The following is a 25,934-nucleotide window of genomic DNA, read 5'->3' on the forward strand; positions in this document are numbered from 1 at the left end:
CTCTGTCAAATAATAAATAAAAATCTTTAAAAAAAAAAAAAAAACAACAACACAAAAACTGTGGTCCTGGGCGCCTGGAGGCTCAGTCGTCAAGCATCTGCCTTCGGCTCAGGTCATGATCCCAGGGTCCTGGGATCGAGCCCCGCATCGGGCTCCCTGCTCGGCGGGAAGCCTGCTTCCCCCTCTCCCACACCCCCTGCTTGTGTTCCCTCTCTCGCTGTTAAATAAATAAAATCTTTAAGGGCGCCTGGGTGGCTCAGTTGGTTGAGCGACTGCCTTCGGCTCAGGTCATGATCCTGGAGTCCCAGGATCGAGTCCCGCATCGGGCTCCCTGCTCGGCAGGGAGTCCGCTTCTCCCTCTGACCCTCCTCCTTCTCGTGCTCTCTCTCTCTCATTCTCTCTGTCTCAAATAAATAAATAAAAAATAAAATGTTTTAAAAAATAATAATAATAAATAAATAAATAAATAAATAAAATCTTTAAAAGAAAAAGAAACAGTTGCTTCCTTCAGTGCTGTTAGCAAACCAGACGTTTCTCTGCTTGTTTCTTGTGGTACCTTATCTATTGGACCCAATTTACGCCCACTAGGAACGTCTGGTTTCCAAACCTCTGTGCCTACATCCGCACCTGCTGTGTTTTCTGCCGTTAAGACACCAGAGAGGACGGTGTTGAAACAGTTCACGGCTGTGGACGAGCGCTGCTCCCAGCCTGGAGTCACGGCTCCCTGCCCTCCGCTACCCGGCCCAGACTCGGGTGCGGCGGCCCCGAGTTCTAGGCGCTGGTTTCTCTCTTGGTCAGCAACAACGGGTTGTGCGTGCTGACCGCTCTCTCCAAACCCGAGGACTTTCAACCACAGATGCGTCTTTCTGGCCCGGCTCGCACGTCGGCTGTAGGTTGTGGCATTTCCCAGACATCAGGATTCAGGCTGGAGGAAGCGCTCCTAACAGGACGGACCCACTCTCGTGGCAGAGAAGGCTGGCTCTCAAAGCACCTGCCTGCACTCACCCATTGGCAGCGCAGGCCAGACGGCCAAGCCCGATGCCAACAAGACGGGCTAGCGTAGGTCCCTGTGAGGCTGGAGCAGGTGGGCAGCTGGGGGCAGTCACCCAGTGCCACCTGCAGACTCACTGTCGCCTGCTCTTTGCACAATCTTGTACACCAAGAAAGGAAGCCCAGGAGCGGAGGAGGTCCTGCACGCCCGCCAAACAGCAGAGCGTCACAATATGTGAGCCCAAAGCTGACAGAACTGCAAGGGGAAATAGGCAAGCCCACAACTGCAGTAGAGACAGACGTCCACACTGCTCTCCAGCCGTTGACGGATCATGTAGTTGGAAAACCAGCAGGGATCGAGTTGACGGGAAGAACACTATCGGTCAATTCCATCAATGGACACTTTTAGAGCACTCTGTCCAACAGCAGCAGAATATGCAATCTTCTCACACGCACTGGAAACATGGCCATTAAACGCACCATAACAAATTTAAAAGAATAGAAATCGTATAAGGTATGTTCCAGAATACAGTGAAATTTAACTAGAAATCAGTAACAGAGAAGAGAACTGGAAAACCCCCAATATTTGGAAGTTAAAGAGCACACATCGAAATAATACACATGTTCAAGAAGTCTCAAGAGGATTTTTTAAGTATTTTGGAGGAAATGGAAGTGAAAACGAAAATTATCAAAATGTGTAGGATGCAGCAAAGGCTGTGCTCAGAGGGAAAGCTCTAGTGCTCACTGTACATGTTAGAAAGGAAGGAATATCTAAAATGAATAATCTAGGGGTGGCTGGGTGGCTCAGTCAGTTAAGTGTCCAACTCTTGGTTTCGGCTCAGGTCATGATCCTAGGGTCCTGGGGTCGAGCCCCTTGTCGGGCTCTGCGCTCAGCTGGGAATCTGCTTCTCCCTCTTCTTCTGCCCCCCTCCCCACCCGTGAGTATACGCACACGTACTCTCTCTCTCTCTCTCTTAAATAAATAAAATCTTTAAAAAAATAAAATAAAAATAAATATTTAAAAAATAAATAAAATTAATAATTTAAACTTCCATCTTAGGAAACTAGAAATAGAGGAGCAATTTAACACTGAAACAAGGAGAAGAAAACAAATAAGAGAAATTAGAGCAGAAATCAATGAAATGGAAAACAGGAAAGCAATAGGGAAAAAATCAACATGAACAAAAAGCTGGTTCTTTCAAAAGATCAATAAAATTCACAAATCTATAGCCAGGCTAATCAAGAAAAAATTAAAAGAGAAGACACAAATTACCACTCTCAGAAGTGAAAGAGGGGCCATCCCTACTGATCCCATGGGCATTAAAAAGATCACAAAAGAGGGCGCCTGGGTGGCTCAGTTGGTTAAGCAACTGCCTTCAGCTCAGGTCATGATCCTGGAGTCCTGGGATCGAGTCCCACATCGGGCTCCCTGCTCAGCGGGGAGTCTGCTTCTCCCTCTGACCCTCCCCCCTCTCATGCTCTCTCTCTCTCTCATTCTCTCTCTCAAATAAATAAAATCTTTAAAAAAAAAAAAAAAAAAAAGATCACAAAAGAAAACTCTGAACAACTCTATGTCCACAAATCTGAAAACTGAAGGATAAAATGGGCCAATTCCTTGGAAGACCACATAAGGAGAAATAGATAACCTGAATATGCCTATATCTATTTTAAAAATTGAAACAATAATCAAGAATTAATAGCTTTCAAAAAAAGAAAGCACTAGGCCCAGATGTCTTCACCGGTGAAATCTACCAAACATTAACAAGATAAAAGATACCAATTCTCTACAATCTCCCATGCAAAATAGAATCAGAGGGAATATTTCCTAATTCATTCTGTAAGGGCGGCATTACCTTAATACCAAAACGATAAAGATATTAAAAAAAAATTACAAACTAATAACTTTCTTGAATATAGGTATGAAAATCATCAATAAAATATTGTCAAATCAAATCCAACAATATATAAAAGTAATTATATGCTATGACAAGTGAGATTTGTTCCAGCTGTATTTCCACAAGCAAAAATCAATCTATGTATGTATGTATGAAGAAATCTATCTGTCTGTCTGTCTGTCTATCATCTATCTATGTCCTGGAACCAATAAGCAAGTATAGCAAGGTTATAAATACAAGGTCAATATATAAAAGTCAAATGCTTTCCTATATACTAGCAAGGAACACTTGGACTTTGAAGTCCAGTTATAACAGAACCCCACAAAAATGACAGACTCAGGTATAAATCTAGCAAAATATGTACGTGATCTATATGCTGAAAACGATAAACTCTGATGAAAGATACCCAAAAAGATGTAAATAAATGGAAAGATAGTCCATGTTCATGGATAGGAAGAGTCAATATTGTGAAAATGTCAGTCCTTCTAAATGTGATCTACTGAATCAACACAACCCCAACAAAATCCCAGCAAGCTGTTTTGTAGATATGGTCAAACTGATTCTAAAGTTTATGCAAAAAGTCAAAAGACCATCATACTCAACACAATATTGAGGCACAAAATTGAAGGATTCACATTACCAAATTTCAAAACTTACCAAAAGTTTGCAGTAATCAAGACAGTGTGATATTGGTAAAAGAACAGACCAATTCATCAATGAAACAGAACAGAGAGCCCAACAGTTGACCCAATATTGTCAACCAATCTTTAACAAAGGAGCCAAGGTAATCCACTGGGTAGTCTTTTTAATACATGATGCTACAGCAATTGGACATCCATATGTAAAGTTTTTAAAAAATGAATCTAGATACAGACTAAGGATACTTTTCACAAAAATTACCTCAAATGGATCATAGACACAAATGTAAACCTCAAAACTATAAAATTTCTAGAAGAAAACATAGGGCCTTGTAACCTGGGGTTCGATGATGCATTTTGTTACAAAACCAAAAGCACAATCTAGGGAAGAAAATATTCCTGTTAGACTTTTTAAAATTAAAAACATCTATCCTGGGATGCCTAGGTGGCTCAGTCAGTTAAGCATCTGCCTTCGGCTCAGGTCATGATCCCAGGGTCCTGGGATCGAGCCTCATGTCGGGATCCCTGCTCAGCGGGAAGCCTGCTTCTCCCTCTCCCACTGCCCCTCTCCCCATGCTTGTGAACTCATGCATGCGGCTCTCTCTCTCTCAAATAAATAAAGAAAATCTTTTAAAAACAAACAAACAAACATCTACCCTTCAGAAGACACCATTCAGGGAAAGAAAAGACTAGTCATGGACTGGGGGAGAATCTTTACAAAACACATGTCAGATAACAGACTTATATCCAACACATTCAAAGAATTCTTAAAACTTTACATTTGGAAAACAAACACCCCATTTAAAAATGGAGAAAAGAGGGGCGCCTGGGTGGCTCAGTCGGTTAAGCGTCTGCCTTCGGCTCAGGTCATGATCCCAGAGTCCTGGGATCGAGCCCCGCATCGGGCTCCTTGCTCAGCGGGAAGCCTGCTTCTCCCTCTCCTTCTACTGCTTCCCCCTGCTTGTGCTTTCTCACTCTCTCTGTCATATAAATAAAATCTTAAAAAATAAAAATAAAATTAAAATGGAGCAAAGGTTTGAACAAATACTTCATTAAAAATATAAACAAATGGCAAGCAAGTGCATGAGAAGATGCTCAATGTCATTCTTCTTTAGGGAAATGCAAATTTAAGGAAATACCACCGTATACCTATCAGTGGCTAAATTCCAAAAAAAAAAAAAGTGACAATACTAATTGCTAGTGAGGAGGTTGAGCACTGGGGACTCTCACTTATCGCTGCTGGGAATGCAAAATAGTGCAGCCACTTCGGAAGACAGTCTGGCGGTTTCTTAAAGAGCTAAACATAGCTTCACCACACAATTCGGCAGTTAGAATTCCCAGGTATTTACTCAAAAGATTTGAAAACTTACGTCCACACGAAAACCCTGCATGCAAATGCTACAGCAGCTTGATTCGTAACTGTCCAAACTGGAAGCCACCAAGATGCCCTCCAGCAGGTGAATGGGTAGGCACATTCTGGTAGACCCATAGAGCGGAGTAGCATTCAGGGATAACAGTTAAAGAGCTATCCATACACAAAAAGACACGGATGCTCCTTACACGCTCAGAGAGAAGCTGATCCGAAGAGGCTGCATATGTATGATTCCGATTGTGAAATATTCTGGAAAAGGCAAAATGATGGACACGGCGAGCAGATCAGTGGTTACCGGGGGCCTCGTCGGGGGCAGGGGGCTGAGCAGGTGACACGCAGGGGATTTTTAGGGCAGTGAAATGACACTGTGGTGGTGGATCCATGACACTATGCATTTGTCACAAACCCAGAGAACTTGACATCAAAACAGTGAGACTTCATACGTGCACATTTTTAAAAAATCATCTAGGAGGTTGGGGTACCCAGGAAGAAGTGCCAACTCCCAGGAGAGCCTGACTGCAATGGGAACAGGTGAGAGCCCCTTGTGGGAGGTGAGGGGAAGGTGCGGACTCAAAAACTGGGAAGTGGGTGGGGCCGTGGGGCCCCCGGCAGATGAAACCACAGGTGACGCGGCAGTCCAGCGTGAAGGTCAGGCCCTTCTTCCCCCACGGAGATGCAGGGGCTCGGTTTTGATGTAACATTAAGTGAACAGGCGGTGGGCGGTGGGCCAGGTCTCTGCTGTTGGAGAGGGAGGTTCGAGAGCTGCAAGAGGAGGCGTCCAGAATGATCCCCGTGGTGTGAACTAGAGGTGGAGACGTCATCGTGAACTCATGATTCACGTAACACAGATGCAGATGAGGTGAGGGTCCCTTCGTGTGTCGGCGGGACTGGCCACAGGCACCCAGATCAGACATTCCTTCTGGATTAGGATTCTCTAACCGGAGCAGTAGGGACCCCCGCAGAAATGCCTAAGTCTGGGGCTGGTCACGGAAAATGTAAGAGGGGCCGGGAGTGTCTCATAGTCCGCACCTGAGACCGTGCTCCCCAGACAGAGCCCAAAGACCCGTCCGCCCGCCCAGGAGCCACGCACGGGGGCCCCGTGACCCACGCGGGAACAACGCGAGCAGCCAAACACACAGCAGCCTTGGATTTTCACCCAAAGTGGGAAATGAATACCCAGGGTCCACACTGATGGAAATAAATGATTCAAGAAATGAACGATGGGGGGAAATGACAAACCTCCCGAACGGAAGAATTCCAAATAATTTCTGTGGATGCCCCACCCTTGAGCAGGTGTCAAGTGACTCCTCTCCAGGGAAAAGAGTCACTTTCCGTGCAGAAACTGGGCAAAACCCCAGCCCGGTGACCAAGGTCAGCTCGCGCAGGGACGCATCATGCTGGTCATGTGCACCCTTGACGGGATGCAAGGAAAGCCCTGCTTAGCTCCGTGGCCCGCCCTCCCTAACACCAGCGTGACCGTGAGAGAGACTTCACACACGTCCCCGGAGGGGCGCGTTCTGCGAAATACCCCACAGGGACTCCTCAAAGCCGTGAAGGTCGTCAACACAAGGGAACCCAGAACTGTCACGGCCCAGAGGCACCCAAGGAGGCGTGACCAGTAAAGGTAACGTGCTGCCCGGGATGGGGTCGCAGCACAGAAGGACGCGAGTCAGGAGGGAAACCGAGTGGTGTACAGACTCGGCTAAACAATGACACAGCAGCGTGGGTTCGCTAACCGGATGGAGGCTACCCCACCAACGGGAGGTGTTCGTAAGAGGAACCGAGCGAGCGTGGGGTATATGAGAGCTCGCTGTACCGTCTTCACGATTTTTCCCGAAATCTAAAACCGTTCCAAAAAATAAAGCTGACTTTTTGTTTTACATGTTTTTTTGAAATTTGAAATGCATGTGTAATTGACACGCATTTGATTTGCATGTAAATTACACCTGGACAAACTTGGCCTGAGAAGTTTTCTTAAAATGCCTTCCCCTGCTCTTTGGAGCTTTATTCTCATTAAGGAGAAAGATGATAAAGAAAAACAGGTGTATACGATCTCAGGTTGTCGTTCTCCATCTGAGTTAAACCGGTAGGGACCAGCAGGTAAACTGAGGCAGGGAAGTTCATGGACTACTGCCCCAAAGGAGGCCGTGCGGGGCCTGGGGCTGGGGGCTCTGAAGCCTCCACATGTACCCATGGAGAGCCAGCATCGGGGCTGCCCGGAGGATCTGCATTTTCTTGGAGGAAGACAGACATTCCCCAGCGTGGAAATTAAACTTGCCCAGCATCCGGCCATGGCCAGAAACCGTAACCAGGCAATCACGGTTTGCCATCCCAGCCAGGGTTCTGGGAAAACGGCCCGTGGCCAAGCAGGGACTCAGGCCGCATGGTGCTGAGGGGCCCAGAGTCGGGTTCTGCATCTCCCCGCCTCTAAAACACACTCTGCGTTAAGTGTAATGGGTCTTAGGGAATTTATTTTGCCAATTTTAGAACCCACCATAAAGAAGAAATATGAGAGAATTTTATGAGGTGTACTGTATATCTTTAATACTCGTATTTTTTCTAGAAATGCTGAGAATATCAATTACGTTTATGGCTTTATGAGGACACGCTCCAGCCCCACGGTTGGCAAAGCAAGTTTTAGCAGAAAATAAACAATGATGGGCATGGGGCTACCTGGTGCTCCGTGGGTGTCGAGGTTCAGGGACTGTGCTTGAGGGTCGGGCAGACCTCAGACAAACCAGCTGTTAACGTTTGGAGGACTTTATGTCCAGGACACATGCATATGCATGTGTGTGCGCATGTAAATTGTGTGTGCATGTGCGTGTGCCCCCCATCTTTATTGTTTGTGTAGAGGATGGTCCTGGGGGAGAGAAGGGGGATGGGAAGGAGAGTGGGAAATGGAGAGAAGCCCCCAGTCCCCACTCAGGGCAGCATGGCCTGTTTTAGGAACCAACCCCACCTACCCTGTCCCCCTGGCCAAAAACTCGACCGAGGGGCTCCCATGGTTCTCTGCCCCCCCCCACCCCCCGCCTTGTGGACCCACTGCTTCTGGCCCAGGGTTTTGTATAAGATCTGCCCATCCATACTGGTCTGACCTTCCCAGCTAGTCCTGAAGGAGCCCAGACATCAGAGCCAGAGGGGAACCTTTGGCAGCAGGTAGGCTGGCCAGGGATGTTCCAGGTTAAGGGCAACAGAGGGGTGCCTTTGGGAGTGCAGGGGCTGGGGGTCCAGGAGCAGCCCCCATCAGCCACTGAACAAGGGGTCATGCAACTGGTAAGAACTATAGCTCAGGCTCTGTGCAGCCACCACCCCAGAGGGCACCCCAAGGCCCAAAGGGCAAGGCTGTTCTGGGCTGGGACCCTGCAGAGATGCGTACTGCAAATACAACCACACACATGCATGCACACATAACTGTGCACATATACACATGCCCATACCCACATGTGCACACTCATTCACGGACTGCACACACTCGTGAGCACGCACACATACACACACGTGCCCATGCCCACATGCACACACTCATTCGCAGACTGCACACACACATGCACACAAGCCAGCCTTGGTGGTTCTCTGTCCTGGTGACTGAAGAATGCTTGGAACAGGCTCTCCTCGCTGCCCTGGACGCTGCCGGTTTCCCGGGGTGGGGAGGCCAGAATCCTGGGCAACCATCTTCTTCTCAAAGGTCAGTGGCTGCCCTGCAAGGTGGCGCCCACCGGCTCTGCTTAAAATCATTTACGGCTCCAACGAGCACATTTGTTTAAGATCCACTGCAGAATCCATCCCCTCCGCCACTTACTCAGCCATTATCGGCCATCGCAAAAGTGCCGAAGAGAGAGTCATAAACGCATGATTTACGAGGCAGCAAGAACCCTGGAAGGAGCAAGAGGAAATTAAATCCTTGCCTGTGAGCTTATTTACAAGCTGTGCTGACTCGCACGGCCACACCGATGAACAGTGGCCTGGGGTGCATGGTGAGTGTCTGTCCTGCCTTGGACCCCCCTCGACCCTCCGACACTGCCCTCCCGCTGGGTGGGACCAGCCAGACGGGGTGGGCCCCCTCCCACCTGCTGTGTGACCTTGGGCATGTCACTTCCCCCTCTGGGCCACTGCCCTTCCCTGGGCCTCAGTTTACGCCTCTGTGCCATAGATAGGGGTAGACAGATGACCTCTGCGGATGGTGCCAGCCGCAGGGCTGGTTAGGGGCACTGCTGCTCCACCTCATGCTGCCCTCCTCCCCAGCAGCCGGGCCCCAGCCTGGCCTGCCAGGGGCCCGTGTATTCTGCACAGTCCACTTGAGGCCACCCCCCTGCTGCTGGAGTGGGGCGAACCCACATCCTGGGCCAGAGAATGGGCACAAGCCCTGTCCTGCCCTCTATGGGGGCCCATCCTTCCTCCCTGTTGTCCCCCGACCCTGTCCCAAGGACACCTCTAGCTGCATCTGTATCCCCTGTAGAGTGGACTGTTTGGTGGGGGTCCAGGGGACTGGCTGACCCCCCACCCCGAGACAAGAGGAAGGAGCAGATCAGAGGCTGGAGCTCAGATTTCCTCAGGCCTTCGCTGGAAATCCCCAGAGGCGGGAGAAGGTCAGCGGGAAGCACTGGCACTGTCCGGGCGTTCTGGCTCCTTCCTGGGTCCCATGAGGACATCGGGTCCACAAGAGATCCTGCCAACCAGGCAGCCTCGGCCCCTCTGAGGTGCCTTCTGCCAGGGGCTCAGGAGGAGGGGAAAGGGCTCACTGGCAAAAGTGCCCTGGGTGGGACGTAGCCTGGGACAGCCATCTGCCTCCTGGAAAGACAAGACAGTACCCCAGCCTCGTCCATCTGGGCTGCTCCAAGAAAGGGCCCTGTCCCAGGGTGGGCAGGAGCCTGGGGCCATCTGCAGGGACAGCAGGCCTTGCTGGGCTGTGAGAGGTCCTGCCACAGTGGGAGCCAGCCCCCTGGGGCCTTCCCTGGGCCTGGCCGCAGCCGGGGCAAGCTCTGGGGAAGGCTCTGGGGCAAGCAGGTGACCCCCACTGTCACCGAGAAAACACCTGGCCCTGGTCACCCAACCAGCTCAGGAGTGAGGTGCCACTCCCCCAGGGTCATGGCTCAGACCCAGGAAGGAGGTTCCCTCGCTGAGAGGGCCTCCCTGGGCCCCTGCCTTTTCCGGGTGGAGGCTGAGTCCCTGAGGACCCTTGTCCCTGCGGCCGCTCCCATCCTCTGGGGTGGACATCACACTTGAGCCCTGGGCGGGCCAAGCCAGGGCTCGGAAAACATGCAGAGTGCCCTGCAGAGCCACCGGAGAATCCCACTCACTGCCTTCCTGTTGGGGTCCTGGGCCACGAGAAGGACGGGGCACCCACACCCCAGGCTTGGATGCTTGTCAGGAGCTCAGCACAGCTGGCCTGAGTGGGGGCTGAATGGCGGGGGCTCCGTGGTGCCGATGGCTGTGGGCAGACCCCTATCCGGGGCTTCAGGGCCCATCAGATCTCGCCCCCACCTGTGTAGGACCACAAGAAGGAGCCACCACCCAGTCCTCCTGCGTCTGGGGAAGGAGTCAGAGTCATGGCCCCACGTGACACCCACAAGTGAAGCACGGGGGACGGGGTGGGGGAGCCACCTGCCGCTTCTCGGTCCCCTGGACAGTGTGCATCAACGGTGATGCCAGGAAATGCCACTCACCCGCACGGCAGCCAGAGGGCCTTGCACGCTGTGTGTGCACAGACACGTACACGCATGTATGCTCACTGACCCACACGCACACTGGTGCTCACACTCACTCCCATACAGAAGGGGATGAGGAGCCACGGGCCGGGAGGGCGGGTCGGGGGGAGCCCTGGCTGCCTTCTGCCCCCACCGTACCTGGAAGCCAGATATCAAATGCCTGGGTGGGCAGAGCTGGGTCCCAGAAGCCCCGCCTCCCGGCCCACCCCACCCGCACCCCTCCTGGTTCTCCATCGCAGGGCAAGCACCTGCCCGTCAGATCCAAGAGGGCTCCGAGCAGAGCGCAGGGTCACCAGGAGACTCCTTTTAGCGGAGGCCAGCTGGTGGTGGGGTGCTGTGTGTTCTGTTTCATGTGGTTTCCACTTCTTTAAAAAAAGAAAAACACCAGGGAATGAGATTGCCCATAAAGCTTTATGTGGGCTTAGAAATGACCAGAACACTTTCGGAGAAAATAAGAATTTGATTTTTCGATTAAAGCCCTGTACAGACAGTATCTGAGCCTCCACAAGGGTATGCGTGTTTGCAAAGAGCTGTTGACACCATCCCCGCCCCACACCTCACCCCCCACCCCCAGCCAGGCAGGTCCCACAAAATCTCATCCTCAACCAGGAAAGCCAGCCCCTTCCGCTTCCAGGAAGCACCCTCGGGCTACACTGGCCCTGTGAGAGCGGCTCCCAAGGCTCCGAGCCCTCTCGTGCCCAGCCTCTCCGCCAGCCAGGGGCCCTGGGGCCCTCCCTGCCCCACCAGCGCCCAGGCTCGCTCATCATGATACTGGGATCCTCACACAAGGCCAGTGCAGGCTCAGGGACCCCGGCTCAGGGAGAGGAGAGGGTGACAGACACCTGCAGCCGCCTCTCCAACTGTGATGCTGGTCTCCTGCCTCAGCACCCCTGCCCGGGGCCCCCAGACCTGCCTGCCCAGAGCCCAGCTCCACCCTCTCAGCCAGGGCCGCCGCGGCTCTAGCCACACCCTCACTTTGCGGCTCCCCTTTCCACTGCCACCCACCACCACCACCCCGTGACCTGGCCCTCCTGGGACGGGGAGGCAGACAGAGCTGCCCAGAGCCCTGGGACCTCACCCCCCACAGCCCTGAGAGCTGCCGGCTGGACAGGAAACATGCAAAAATTGGGAGGGGGCAGACAGGACCCAGAGGAGGGGACACTCTGGCCAAGACCAAAATTTGGAAGGGGAAATAGAAGGGGCCCACAGTGATGGTCACCCAGGGCAGGACCTCTGGGGAGGGTGTCGTGGGCACGGGTCTGCGGAGCATGCCCAGCCCCTGCGTCCTCCCTGGGGCTGCTCGCTCCGCAGAGGCTCCTCAGGAAACCCCAGCAGGGCGGAGCACAGGGCTGACCCCTCAGTCAGAGGTGCCGGGGTGTTCAGGCCGCCCGGGGAGGCTCTCTGGGGTGGTGGCCCTTTGACCAAGGACTCCCAGGGTCAGGGGACACACCAAAGTCCAACGCAAGGGCCAGTCCCTCCCCTGCCTCCGGTGCTTCCCCACCCTGCGCCTCAGTTTCCCCAGCTGGACAAAGGACTGTGTCTGAGGGCACCTGCGGCTCTGAGGCTCTGAGCGGACGGGTCACCCGCCACAGCCTGGCGCTCAGAGCCACTCGGGATGAGCTCCCTCCAGCCCACACTCCCTTTCTTGCCGGCATCATTGAAAAATCAATACGCAGCAGAATTCTGTGCTAACCACAAATAACTTATTTGCAATCACACCAGGAATGAGCAGAGAAGAGCTGCAGCCCCTCGTGCCGGACAGCACGCTCTGGTTTTAATCGAGTCTTCCCTCCGGTGACTTCGCCCGATTGTGCGGAGCCCGGCCTCATAAATAATGGAGCTTAATGAACGGCATGAAAAGTTAATTAATTGTTAAGCACAGTTACACACGGCCACGCCACACCTGTCGTAAGATGTATCTTGTGTTGGAACTTATTACATTTTATCAACTCGGCCTCGCGAGTCGCGACGCGTACCTGGGCCGTGGACCATCCTCTGCAATCAGAGTCATTTGGCTTTTATGGGTTTTCTCAATTTCGCCCAAGGGACAGATGGGACAAAGCAAGGGAGAGTGCGGCCAGGGCTGGTGTCTCCGTATGGAGGACGTTCGAAGGCCAGGCCCGTCGGCCCCACCTGCCCCCACCCGGTGACAGCCATGCAAGGCGAGGTCACCCACACCAGCCTCCTGCCACCCTGCCCCTGGCCCCACGGCCACGCCCAATTCAGCTGTCCCTCCCCCCTATGGGGCTGGCTGGACCCCCCAATCTGTGGGCTGACTACCTGGCCTCACTGTCCCCCCATGAAGGCCAAGTGGCTAAGCAGTGACCATCACCCACCCTGACACTTGACCCCAGAGCTGGTCCCACTCCCCAAGAAGACAGTATGGGGTGTAGGAAGCCAGGCACCCAAAGTCCCAGAGGGGTTCAGCCTCCCCTCCTGAGTGGCAGGGTACCCGAGATGGAGGGAGAAGGAGTCAGAACCAGGGCTCCTCAGGGATGAAGCCCACCCCGTGCCCTTCATCTGCCCCCCCCAGGGCAGGTGCCCTTAGTCCAGAGCCGGGGAGGCACCAAGACCTGCTCCCACTGTGAATGTCACTCTTGTGGGATTGGGTCCACCCTCCCCAAGGACCGTCCCTGTGTCCTGTCCACTTCCCCAAGGGTGAGCACGGGAGACGAGGACAACATCCCAGTGAGTCTGAGGGGGTCACGAGGTCACCCTTGCCTGCAGTGACCGAGGTGTGTCCCATCCCCCGGCGGCACGTCCCTCCTCTCTGGCCTCTGTCCACAGCAGCCCCCACATGGGCCCTTCACGGGGTGGGGGACAGTGTTGCCATCACCCGACTCAGCGGGGACCACCAAGGGCCCGCTCATCCCTTCCTCTTGGTTGTTCCCCCAATGGCTTACAGCCCCTGCGCTGACCACACCCCACACTGCTGTCCACTTCGTGCGCTCCTTTCCCTCTAAGGGGCTGTCCATATGTGTCCCCACAAGGGTCAAGACGTCCTTTATCTGCACCACCCAGTCTGGGAGCCCTCGGCCGCCGTGGCTGCTGGGCCCTCGACATGGGGCTACCACCGCGGCGAGACCAGACATTTTCAAAGTGTACTTCATGTACTCCGTGGAACGACCTGAACCGGGGTCAAGTAAGCAGCGTGGAAAGCTTTAACCCCCCAGGTCCGGTAGGAAATCGGACATGGCGTCACACCACAGTTATCCTCGTCCCCTTGTCATTGGTGGTCTGACGGTCCGGTCCCCACCCCCAGTCCCCGTGGCCTCTCTCTGCGTTCCGTCATCCAGGGACTAGTTTGCATATTCTAGAACTTTACACAAATTCCCTACAGAATCAGAAATCCCGTTTCTTTCTGTTCGGCATCTTGCTTTTTCTCTCCCAGTCGCGTCCCTGTTTGGACATACCACAGTTCGTACCCGCTCAAGTGTGGGCCGACATTTGGGTGGTGTCCAGTTGGGGGGCTATGTCACCTTCCTGTACAGCTCTATGTGGACAGATGTATTCTTTTCTCTCGCAACGGAATGGCCAGACCCTATGGCAGGTGCACGTCTCACAGTGGCCACACTGCTCTGCAAAGCGGTTGTGCAGTTTGATGCTCCGTCCCGCAGCTCCGAGGCGTCTAGCTCCTCCCCTCCTACCAGACACCCGGTCAGTCTTCCAATGCCACCGTTCTAACAGGTGTGGGGTGGTGGCTCGTGGTGGTTTTAATTCCCACCCCTTCAGTGACCCGCAGTGTTGAGCACCTTTTCATGTGCTTATTTGCTCTCTGAATATTATCCACTAAGCATCTGCTTAGTGGTGTCCTTCCCCTCGAGCACGCGGTAAAATTCAGCAGGACAGCCTCCGGCGCTGGAGTTTTCACCGTTGGAAGGTTTTCAACTACAAATTTGATTTCTTTTATAGACATAAGGCTCACAAGCTCTTTCATCCTGGGTGGTTTTGGTAATTTGTGTCTTTCAAGAAATTGTCCACTTCACTCATGCAGTTGAATGTATCAGCATAAAGTTATCCATAATATTTCCCTATCCTCGTAATGTCAGTGGGATCCATTCTCATGTCACCTCTTTCATTCCCAACGCTGGCGATTTGTCTTCTCTCTTTCTCTTCTGATCAGCCCCTCCAAATGTTGGTTGTTTTATTGATCATCTCGAAGGACCAGCTTTGGTCTCATTGATTTTCTCTATCGTTTTTCTGTTTAGTATTTCACTGATTTTCACTCTGATCTCTATTACTGCCTTTCTTCCTCTCACTTTGGGATTTATTTGCTCTCCTTTTTCTAGTTTCTTAAGGTGGATGCTGAGGCCATTGATTTGAAGTCTGTCTTCTTTCCTAATGTAGGAATTTGATGCTGTAACTGTCCCCCTAAGTAGTGGTTTAACTAAATCCGCACATGTTCTGTGGGATTTGCTATGTTTTCATTTTGATTCAGTTCAAAATACTTTCTAATTTCCCTTTTGATTTCTTCTTTGTCCTATGGGTTATTAAGAAATGTGTTGTGGGGCACCTGGGTGGCTCAGTTGTTAAGCATCTGCCTTCGGCTCAGGTCATGATCCCAGGGTCCTGGGATCGAGCCCTGCATCGGGCTTCCTGCTCCACGGGAAGCCTGCTTCTCCCTCTCCCACTCCCCCTGCTTGTGTTCCCTCTCTTGCTGTGTTTCTCTCTGTCAAATAAATAAATAAAATATATTTTAAAAAAAAGAAATGTGTTGTTTAGTTTCCAAATGTGGGAAATTTTCCAGAAATGTCCCATGTCTGATTTAATTCCGTTATAGTCAGATAACAGACTTTTATGACTTGGATACTTCTATATGCTTTGGACTTGTTTTATGGTACAGAATTTGGTCTCTCCTAATAAATATTCCACACATGCTTGACAAGAATGGCTATCCTGTGTTGGGTGAAGGGTTTCATAAATGTCAGCCACATCTGATCTTCCACCCTTCCACGGCCCTACTGATGTTCTGTTGACTCGTGGTGAGAATTTCCAAAAGACGAGTATTAAAATTTTGCCCATACTTGTGGATTTGTCCGATTCTCCTTGACTCTTTTGGCTTTTGTTTCACATATTTTGAAGCTATGTTTTGAGGTGCATAGACATTTAGGATTATTATGTCCTCTTCATGAACTGACCCCTTCATCATTATGAAACATTGTTTTTTTTTTTTAATCCCCGGTAATATTCTGTGCTCTGGAATCTATTTTGCCTGGTATTTAATATAGTCACTCCAGAGGTCTTCGCATGAATGTTAGCATAGTATGTCCTTTCCAATTCTTTTACTTTTAGTTATTTGTATCTTTACATTTGAAGTGTGTTTCTTTTAGACAGCATGTGGTTGGATCTTGCTTTTCTATAGAGTTTGTTCTCTGTCTCTTATTTGAGATATTAAGCCATTTACATTTAATGTATTATTCATGAAGTTAAGTCTATTATCTTGTCATTTATTTTCTATTTGTCCCATCTGGTTTTCTCTTTTTCCTCTTTCTACCTTCTTTTGGATTAATTAAATATGTTTCTACAATTCTATTTTGTCTTTTTGTTGGCTTCTCCACTATGACTCTTTGTTTTGTAGTCTCTTGATTGTTGTAAGGTTTATAGACACATCTGTAACTTATCACACTCTGCCTTCAGATGATATCATACCACTTCTTATACAACATAGTAACATTACAATAGCTTATTTCCATTTTCCCCCTCAAAACCTTTGTGCTGTTGTCTTCATGCATTTTATTTTTACATACATCATAAACCCCACACTACATGATTATTATTTTTGTTTAGACAAGTATTTGTTAAATATACTTACATAATGAAAATAGATCTTGTGTATTTAGCTACAAAAGTGCCAGTTCCTGTACTTACCATTCCCGTATGCAGATCTGCATGCCCACCTGGCATCCTCCTCCTGCCTGAAGGACACCCTTTAACATTTCTCATAGCACAGATCTTCTGGAGAGAAGTCTTTTCAGCTTCTATGTGTTTGTAAGTCTTTATTTTGCCTTTGGTTTTGAAAGACATTTCTGCTGGGTACAGAATTCTAGATCGATAGATGTTTTTCTGTCCAGACTTTAGAGATGCCTCCACAGCTCCTGGCTTACATGTCCCACCACAAATCTGTTGCCATCCTCCCTTGTTTCCATGGTATGAATCTTCTCTTTTATTTTCTGGCTGCTTTTAAGATTTTGTCTTTATCACTGGTTTTGAGCAATTTGATTAAGGTATGCTTTGGTGTCAGAGGTTTTTCATTTTTCATATTTCCTATACTCTGGCTTCCTTGAGCTTCCTGGATCTGTGAGTTTATAGGTTTCATCATATGTGGAAAATAGCCGTTATCTCTTCTCGCATTTTTCTGTCCCTACCTCCCTCTCTCCTTCAGATACTCCAGTTACACATTTGAGGCCATTTGAAGTTCTCCCAAAGCTCACTGATGCTCTGTTCATTTCTGAATTAATATTCTCTCTCCATGCTTCATTTTGGATTGTTTCTATTGCTACATCCTCGAGTTTGCTAGTCACTTCTTCCTTGCCGTCTAATCCACCGTTAATCATATCTGCTGTGTTTTTCATCTTGGTCATTGTACTTTTCATCTCTAGAAGTTTAGTTTGGGTGTTTTTTTACATCTTCCATTTCTCTGCTTAACTTTTTGAGCATACAGAATCTAGCTGTAATAACTGTTTTAATGCTTTTGTCTGTTGATTCTAACATCTGTGTCAGTTCTGGGTTGGTTTTGGTGATTTATCCCCTCGTTATGGGTTGTATTTTCCTGCTTCTTTGCTCACTTGTGAATTTCTTATGGGATTCTTGTGAATTTTATCCTGTTGGGCACTGGTTTCTTGAGCTTTTTCTGAGATACAGTTAAGTCACTTGGAAATAGTTTGATGATTCAGGAGTTGCTTTTAAAATGCTTTTAGGGGGCACCTGGGTGGCTCAGTTGGTTAAGCGACTGCCTTCAGCTCAGGTCATGATCCTGGAGTCCCGGGATCAAGTCCCGCATCAGGCTCCCTGCTCAGCGGGGAGTCTGCTTCTCCCTCTGACCCTCCCCCCTCTCATGGTCTCTCTCTATCTCATTCTCTCTCTCAAATAAAAAAATAAAAAATCTAAAAAAAATTAAAAATAAATAAATAAAATAAATAAATAAATAAAATGCTTTTAGGCAGGACAGGAGCAGGGCTCAGTCTGGGGCTGGTTATCCCCACTGTGAAAGCAAGGCCCTTGAGTCCAAGGAGCCCTGAGGTTTTCCAGACTGACTATCAGGAAGAGGTAATACCCCTCCCCCCGCCTTGGAAAGCTCCTTCACTCACATGAGCCTATCAGTCCTCAACTGAATCATCTGAATCCTCAAAGGGACTCTGCAGTCCCAGAGCTCTTGTGGGTAGACCTCTCCTCTCCAACCCACTGGCCTCACATTCTCACCTCCTTGGTCCCCTCTTTGGCTCCAACCTCATTGCAGGGAGTCTCTGGCTCTGCCTACACCCCTCCTTCCTGCATGAACATTCTCCCCAGCTATGAGCTGGGCCAGTTGCAGGACTCCCCTCACTGGTCTCTAGCCTCTCTCTGTGCTCCACCACTTGACGTCCAGGGCCTTGACAACAGATTTTTCACTTACTTTTGTAAGCTTATTTCAGATGGAAAGATGGTTCTGGTCCATGGTACTTCATCTTGGCTAGAAGCAGAAGGCCCAATTTTATTTCATTGTGTTTTAATTTTAATAGCTATGAGTGGCTAGTGTCCACCAAATTGGATGGCACAGATCAAGACTTTGGGGTCTTTGGGGCCAGGAGCCTAGTGGGCTGGCTCCCTGTGGGCACCCCAGGCACTGGCACATCCAGGATACCCAGGAGTATCTGCTGAGGGAACAGTTGGCAGGACAAGCGTAACAAGCATAAGCCCTGGGCCTAGAGGGTGGTAAGAGAGCTCTGGGATGACTGTCCCCCAAACTCCCCACTGCAGTCAGGTCCTTGATGCCACACTCCCTTCCCTCAGCACCTGGGGCCACCTGTGCCCCCTGTGGGCAGGGAGGCTCTGCTATCACTCAGATCACTCCTGTCCCAATGCCCCCAGCCTCCCAGAGCCCCCATCCCAGAGTTTTCAGCCTGCTAAAATCCAGGGCTCCTACACCTTAAACCAAAATCTGCAAGACTCGACCTGGCAGCATTCCCACCCTTTATGATTTAGAAAGAAAGACCTCAAAAAGCCTGGTGGTCTCAATTTGAAAATGGACAAAAGATTTGAGCAGACATTTTTCCAAAGAAGATACACACATAGCACACAAGCACATGAAAAGATGCTCAACATCATTAGTCATTCAGGAAATGCAAATCAAAACCACAGAGAGATGCCACCTCACACCCACCAGGATGGCTACTACCAGAAAAACAGAAAATACCCGGTGTTGGCGAGGATGTGGAGAAACTGGAACCCACATGCATTGTTGGTAGGAATGTGAAATGGTGCAGTTGCTGTGGAAAACAGTATAGAGTTCCTCAAAAGAGTAAACGTAAAGTCACCACATGACGCAGCATTTCCATCCTCAGGAATATACAACTGACCCTTGAACAATGCAGGGGTGAGGGGTACCAACCCCCACACAGTCGAAAATCTGCCTATAACTTTGACTCCCCAAAAACTTAGCTACGAGTACCCTACTGTTGACCGGAAGCCTTACTGATGACGTAAGGAGTCCAGTCACACGTAATTTGTATGTCACATGTATTATCTCCTGTGCTCTTATAATAAAGGAAGCCAGAGAAAAGAAAATGCCATTTAAAAATCATAAAGAAGAGAAAATACACTTGCAATACTGTGCCATATTTATGGGGAAAAAAATCCATGTCTACGTGGACCTGCACAGTTCACACCCGTGTTGTTCAAAGGTCAACTGTACTCAAAAGTATTGAAAGCAGGGACTTGAACAGACATTTACACACCCACGTTCAGAGCAACACTATTCACAGAAGCCAAAAGGTGGAAGCAGCCCAAATGTCCATCGCCAGGTGAGTGGATAAACAAAATGTGGTCTATCCGTACAACAGAGTATATCCAGCCATAATAAGCAGTGAAGACCCGACACGCTACAACATGGCTGAGCCCTGAGGACACCGTGCCAAGTGAAATAAGTGGGTCACAAAAGGACAAATCCCATATGCCTCCTCTCGTGTGATGTCACCAAAGTAGAGAGCAGAATGAAGGTCACCAGGGGCTGGGGAGTTACTGTCCAGTGAGGACAGAGTCGGTGGCAGGGATGGTTAACGGGGTTGGATGTGGGCGGTGGTGATGGGCACACACGCTGTGAATGTATCAAACATCACCGGACCCGCTACCGTAATACACACGACGTTAGTATTTTTTGTAAAAGGCTGGAGGTGCTGACGCTGTGCCTGAGGGGCCCGGCCGTGTCTGGCCACGCAGGCAATGCTGGGTGGGTGCCCAGGCCCGGCGCCACAGGGGAGGGCAGCGTCTGTATGTCTGCCTCTGAAGTCTTGGCACCAGGGAAGCGGGGCTTCTCGCCCATTTTTGAGAATCTCACTCAGCTCTGGCTGAGGGTGTGCGTCTTCCCAGAAGCATAAATTTAGCAGATTGAGTGGGAAACGGCAGCTGCCTGGGGCTAATAGCATCCTGAGCACCCATATTTTAGAGGATGGGCGGGCACGGTGGCTGGGGGGAGGGGCGCCAGGGGAGGGGCCTGCCCAGCACCCTCTCTTCCACCATGGGTTTTGGCTGGTTTTATAGCTTTTTATGAAAAGAGACCAGCCAGGCCCAGACGCTCCCTCTGCTCAGCCCTGCTCTCATCACGTCCCTCCTGCCTGCTACCGCTGGGCTGCCTCAGTTTCCCACCTGCACCAGCAAGGCTGGCTATTGCCCCCCCACCCGAGGGCCCCTCCGTTCTGACCTTCCCAAACCCTTTCTTCCATCCAAAGCAGGGCAGACACAGCCTCCTGGCCAGTCTCCCCCCTCCCCTGTGTCAAGTCAAAGGCCGAGAACCTGTGGGCCCCCGCCCTCTGATGACAACCTTGCCAAAGCCACCATCACACACGTGCAGACACACAGAAACAGTCACACTAAACACACACAGGCACACTCAGAATGTGGACACAAGAAACACACACACACCGGCAAACCTGCGCATCCATGTGCATCTTGCAAAAAGGAACGGCGTCCATGCCCCCGACCTCCCTTGGAGGGGCTGCTCTGGAATCCCAAGGGGCCCAGACCCGCTAAGCCCATCGTGCAATGTGCAGGCACGCCAGGGTCTCCTGCCCCTCCCCAGGCTGATGAGCACGGTTCCCTCCATCCCCGGGGGCTACCAGGATTAAGTCTGAAATTGCCTGCATGAAGCTAGCATCTGGAGTCCCCGTCCAGGCTCTGTGAGCCCAGCCGCACGGAGGAGCCTCTCCTCCAAGCCCCCGCCCCACCCCGCTGGTGCTGGTGACCTCAGGGTGCCAATCTGCACCCTCCGCATCCCGGCTCCTGAGCCAGCAGAGCCAGACGGGGTGGGGCAGGGGTGTCAGTGACGATTTCCGCACACACGCACTCACAACTCTGCACAGATGCGCTCTTGCCAACACGCCGGACGCCCTTCTGTCTCGACGCAGCCCTCTGTTCGCTTCTGACCCCTCCTTCCCCTGCCACCCCTCCTGGACCCAACCCTTGCCCAACCCTTGCCCCAGGTAACCTCCGCTAGTTTTCCTTAGGTAGCCTCCACAGCACCGTGCTTGAAAAGCATTGAATTCAATGGATTTCAGGTCAAAGCCCGATTTCTGGCTTCTCTTGGAATATGGGCAGCTCCAGCCGCCCGGGGCCACCCTGAGGAGCGGGGCAGCTAACGCTGAGCCAAGGTGGCAGCCACCCTCTGGCGGGACACCGGCCCCGGCCCACGCTCCCTTGCCCCCCTTGCCCTTGCAGCCCCAGCACGAGGCCGGAGTGGGAGCAAGCATCTGTGCTAGCCTCCGTCAGAACACGGCTCCACCCTGGGCGTCAGGGGAGCCGGCTATGAGGAGCGCAGGGCCCGGTGGGCACACCCAGGCCGCGGGGCCCAGCAGGTAGGCCCAGAGCAGAGGGCCGGCCGGGTCAGCAGTGCGGCCTGAGTCGGGGAAGGACCAGCTGCGGCAGCTGGGGCTGCAGGGGAAATCAGCCGGGGCAAAGGCTGGTGGGGAGGAGGAAAGGAGCCTGCCCCAGGCGGAGGCCAACTCAGGGGAGGCAGGCCTCATCCTCCCAGTACCTAACTGGGCCCATTTGAAGAATGGAAAACTGGGGAAGGGTTCTGTTTGCCAAGTTTTCCCAGCCAGTGGGTGGTAGGGCTGGTTTGAACCAGATGGGGTGACCCCTGAGTACCTACCTGCAACCCCACTCCCCTACTCCCCCACCCCCACCCCTGTTACCCCCTCCCACCCCATCCCCACCCCTCTAGGCTTGGCTGCTGGGGGGGGCGGGGCGGGGTCAGGGGGAAGGAGGAGGGGCCAGGCTGGGAATGCTCTGTGTGTCAGTGAGAGCCCTGTCCTTCTGTCCTTCCAGCCCCCACCCCCATTTGCTGAGTTTTGCCAACCTCCCTTCTCTGCTGTGAAACTGTAGGGGGTGATCAGTGGTCTCTCAGGAACACAGCTGTACCCAGCATGGGGCGGCCGGAAGTGGGAGCAGCAGGTTTCAGGGGAGGGGCTCTGTGCTGCGGACCGTGGGGTCTGAGAGAGCCTCAAGGACCACAACGGGCTGGGGATTTTCTCCCAAAGGCACCTCTGGTCCTCGGAAGTTTCCTGAGAACTGGTGTTCTGAGGTCCCAGGGGCCCTGGTGCCCTTACCACCCTCAAGGTCAAGGACCAGGCGGTGCATGGGTTGGGGGGAGAGGGCAGGGAAGCCACTCCTACTGCCCACCCACCCCCGCGCCTGCCAGCTGAGCCTCCAGAGCCACACTCGTCGACGACGGATTTAATTAGAGCCCAGAGGTGGACCCCAAGCACTGCACTGGCCTCCATCTCAGCTCCCTGAGGTTAACCACCAGGCTGGCTACTGCTGCTAAGGGGGCGGGCAGGGCCGGACAAAGGGCCGGACAAAGGGCTGCCTGCAAATTGAGGGCAAATTGAGCTGGCCCGCCTCGGGATGTGATAATTGGGCCTCGCTCTAAGGTGTCTGTGGGAGCGAAGGGCCTTAATGGGGAAGGCGAGACAGGGTGGAGAAGAAAAGGAGCCGGGGCTGCTGCTGGAAGCAGCTGGGAGGGCCTGCAAACAAAGCACAGCAGAGCAGCTTGAGAGACCCACTCAGGGCACGGGCGCCGCCCCCAGTGGGTTTGTGAGAGCCCCCCACCTGCTGCCCGACACTCACGACTGCAGGACTGAGCCCAGGGCAGCTGTTCTGGGGGACAAATGAGGTCTGTGGAGGGGGCTCTGTAACCCCAGCTTCCCCCCACAGCAGAGACTGGGGAGCATCTTCACAAAGGCTTCAGTGAATACTGTGAATATGAAAGAAGGAAGGGATGGATGGATGATGGGTGAGTAGATGGATAATGGACAGATGGATGGGTAAGTGGATGGACAGATGCGTAGATGGACAGATGCGTAGATGATGGATGGATGGATGGAAGGATGAGTAAATGGATGGATGGGTGGATGGATGGATGACGGATAGATGGGTGGGTGATGGGTGGGTAGATGGGTGAGTAGATGGATGGATGATGATGGGTGGATGATGATGGATTTTGGCAAGTGAAAAGATGGACAGACGGATGGATGGATGCTGATGGATGGATGGGTGATGGGTGGATGGACAGACGGATGGACGGATGATGGATGGATGATGATGGATGTTGGCAGGTGGACAGATGGACAGACGGATGGATGGATGATGGGTGAGTGGGTAGATGATGGATTAACAGGTGGATGAAAGGATGGATGAGCTGCTTTATTAGGTGAAGGTTGAAAGGGCCCTCAGGATACACAGTCTAATCCTTTACCCAAATCAGGGTTCCCTCTGTCTTTATTAATGGGTACTTCTACTTATCTCCCCCCCATTCCACCCCCCTCCCTCCCTCCTCCTCGTCTTCCTTCTTCCCTGATCCCTTCATGCCTATCCCCCCATCTTTCCCAGTGCTCTCACGTCCTCACCCAGAACTCCAGCCTGCCCAGCCTATGTTGCCCTCTGGTGACCCCAGTTGCCTTCAGTTACCCCACCTGGTAGGCCCTCAGGGTCAGTCCAGTCTGCCTGTCTCCTGGAGCAACAAGGCCACCGTAGGACCACACAGGACCCAGTGCTCAGGGGCCCTGATCCAGCTGCGCACACCAGGATTTCATACTCCCACCTCCACCAGCCCCTGCCAGGCTTCACCCCACCTGCTCCCCCCCCAGGCTCCAGGTCCCCTCCAGGACAGCCTCACTGGCCCCTACACCTCGCTCACTGGGCAAGTGTCCCCAAACCCATAAAGCCCTCCTGTCTCCAGACACCTTCCCCACAACCTTCTAGTGGGAACCAGATGGTCAGAAGAAAAAAAGAAGGTAAACTTTGGGGCTGGCAAGGCCTGGGTCCCTATCCTGGCCCCACCCCTGTCCTGCTGGTCTCCCTGGGTGGCAGATCTCTTCCCCCCACCCCCGTTTCCCCACTGAAATGTGCAGGTGACGGCACCACCATCCAGGGCCGGCGTCAGGGCCTGTGAGAGGCCGGGCCTGAGACCCATGCCCGACAGAGACAGCCTCGGTGTGGCAAACAGGAGCACAGATACCCCACAGCTGTCCATCACTGCCCCCAGGCAGACCCATGGGGAGGGTGGGAGGCAGGAACCCCTGAGGACAGGACCTTCTCTGCTGTCACCAGGCACAGCTGTCCAGAGGGCACAGACAGGGTGCCCCCCCCCCCAGGACACTGCCCTCTGGACACAGGACCCCCGAGCTCAGGAGAAGAGGGGGTGGCCCATCCCTCTGCCTCACCCTCCCAGCAACTTCTGCCCAATTTGGGGTGGGTCCCGTGGGCATAAATCTCCCAAAACAACCCTTGAGCAAGCGGCGGTTTATTTCTGCTTCAAAAACTTTAACGCAATGAAGCATTCTTTTATGCCCACTTAACTTGTTTTTACAAAACAGACTGCAATTTCGTCTGCTCGTCATTTGGCGGGGAATGGAAGGCGGCTTATATCATTGGATGTAGCCCCTCATCTCTCCCTCCTGCTGGTGAGGTTGGGAGGTGGGGTGAGCCTGGAGGCCGAGCACTGAGCACACCTCCTCCAGGCAGGGTCCAGGCTTGCCCTCACCCCCACAGCCCTGCCTCTCTTGAGTAAGAGAGGGCAGCTAGTGTCCCTGAGGCAGGCCCCAGGCCACACTGAGGCTCGGAGCCGGCCAGCCTGGGTCCCGGTGCTGACCCCTCTCTCTGGCTGGGTCGTCTCGGGCAGAACTCCCTCCCAGCAGCTAGTTGTCTGGGCACAGCAACCCCTGCCTCCCAGGCTGCAGGGATCGCATGACTTCACGTACAAGAAGGAACCTACACGGGCTCTGGAAGCTGGCAGGGGCTCCATCAATGGGGGTGGAGGCACTTGCCCAGTGAGCAAGGTGTAGGGGACAGCAGGGTATGGGGCACCTGGAGCCTGTGGGGGGCAGGTGGGGTGAGGCCTGGCAGGGGCTGGAGGAGATGGGAGTGTGAAATCCTGGGGTAGGCACAGGGACACTGAAGACAAGGGTAGGGAGCCGAACATTAGCGCAGGAAAGGCCCTGGTGACCAGATTTCTGGACAGTGGACTGAAGCAGTGCCTTTGAGCAAGAATGTGGCTGGTTTGCTGCACAATAGAACTTTCTGGGCCTGGAGGCACAGGTGGGGGTGAGGGAGGACCTGCTAAGGATACCCCCAAGGCCAGACCCGGGCCCCACAGTAATCCTTGCCCACCCGTAAGAAGAGTATCTGACTCCCCACCTGTGATGGGCTGAGTTGTGTCCCCCCCAAAAATTCACAGGCTGACTTCCTAACTCCCAGGACCTCCAGATGTGACTGTATTTGGAGACAGGGTCTTTGAAGAGGTGATTAAGTGAAAATCAGGTCCCTAGGGTGGATTCTAACCCAATATGATTGGTGTCCTTATAAGAGGAGGCGATCAGGACACAGACACGTGCCGAGGGCCGGCCACGTGAGGACACGGGGAGCGGCCCACACGGAACCCGCCCTACGAGGACTGCACCTCTCCCTGCTAGCTTCCGGGACTGTGAAAACAGAAACGCGTGTGGCTGAAGCCGCCGGACTGGGGTGTTTGTGACAGTAGCCCTCAGACACGAACACACCCTCCTTCCCTGAGCCGCCAGGTCGCTGGGGCTTCCTGGCCCTGCTCCAGGGTGCAGACCCTGCCCAGGGCGGGGAGAGAGGCTGC

This window comes from Neomonachus schauinslandi, chromosome 9 (assembly GCF_002201575.2).
Source record: "Neomonachus schauinslandi chromosome 9, ASM220157v2, whole genome shotgun sequence".
In the NCBI taxonomy this organism is placed as follows: Eukaryota; Metazoa; Chordata; class Mammalia; order Carnivora; family Phocidae; genus Neomonachus; species Neomonachus schauinslandi.